The sequence below is a fragment of the Mandrillus leucophaeus genome, unplaced genomic scaffold (genome assembly GCF_000951045.1).
Source record: "Mandrillus leucophaeus isolate KB7577 unplaced genomic scaffold, Mleu.le_1.0 Scaffold870, whole genome shotgun sequence".
Classification (NCBI taxonomy): Eukaryota; Metazoa; Chordata; class Mammalia; order Primates; family Cercopithecidae; genus Mandrillus; species Mandrillus leucophaeus.
The window spans coordinates 334702-336194 of NW_012109475.1; positions in this window are offsets into that span (position 1 = coordinate 334702).

Here is a 1493-nt window from a genome sequence, read left to right on the forward strand (position 1 = left end):
TTCTCCATGTTGGTCAGGCTGGTCTCAAACTCCTGACCTCAGGAGATCCACCTGCCTCAGCCTCCCAAGGTGCTGGGATTGCAGGCGTGAGCCACTGCACCCGGCTGTCCTTGTTTTCACTTGCTCTTCAATTGCTTGCTTAGGAGATGAACATATATATATGCACGTGTGTGTATCTCGGCAAAGTCCCCTGTTGTAGGCAGGATAAGGGCCCCCTGAAAGATGTGCACGTCCTGGTCCCTAGAACCTGTGAATATGTTACTTCCCAAGGCAAAAGAACTGAGTGTGGTGAGGTTTTGGATCCTGAGATGGGGGGGATTCCTGGATTATATGTGGTTGGCCCAGTGTGATCACAAGAGGCAGAAGGGTCAGAGTCCTGTAAGGAGTTTAAGGAGATTTGACGACAAACCCAGAGAGATGAAGATGTCACTGCTGGCTTGAAGATGGAAGAAAGAAAAGTAGGTGGCATCTAGAAGCTGGAAATTGTCCTCAAACGTCCTCCCCAAGAGCCTCAGGAAGGAACCCACACTACTGAAACCTTCCCTTAGGACTTCTGACCTCCAGAACTGTGAGATAACACGTTTGCATTGTCTCAAGCCACTATGGGGGTGGCAGTTTGTTAAAGCGCAGTAGGTAACTAATGTAGCCACAGCAGAATTTTAAAATAGTAATAGCAGGCACTAGGCCTTGCTAATGTCCACACTTGCTGGAATGATCTGGGTTGCCTGTCTCCCTACTCAGCTGTTTATACTTACCGTTATCATACCCATTTTGTAGATGAGGCTGCCAGGCTTGAGAGAACCACCATTACCTGGTTGAAGAGGGGAGGGGCAGCTCAGCATTGGCCTCTGCAGCGTGGATCTCCCGGCCAGGCTCCCAGCTGTCAGGTGAGTCCACCTCACACCTCCCAGAAGACATGGACAATGGCAGTGAATGGAGCCAGGAGGACCCGGAGTGTGGGCTTGCCACTGAGAAGCTGAGGCCAGGAGTAAGTGAGATTTTGGGGAGCTGGCAGCTGAGCAACGGGGGAGTCCCTGTTGCTTGGGGAAGGGGGACCAGGGAGGGCCTTAGCCAGGGGCACAGTGTTTTGGGAGCTAGTGTTGGGGAGGAGCAGAGATGCGGGCAGGGAGAGCCTGGGAAGCTGTTCTCTGGGGTCTGGGTGGTGACAGTTTGAAGAGGGGCAGGAGGCCCTGCCTATATCACTCCATTTCCCCTTTCGCATCTGCAGAGAGCTGGGGGCCGCCCAGTAGGTGCTAGCTGTGGGATGGTCGCTCTTTGGCCCAGTTCTCCACTTCTCTTCTCCTGGGAACCGCAAACCTCCATTTCTTCTCTGCTCTTCCAGATCCTACAACCAGAACTCTGTGCCCCAGGATGGAGGCTCTGGCCCAGAAGGCTGGGCAGGGAGGAATCTCCACGGCCGATGCCCGGGGTGCCTCTGGGGCCTGGGAGAAGAGGCCCGAGGAGCCGAGGCCCCTCGAACAGGACCGAGCTGG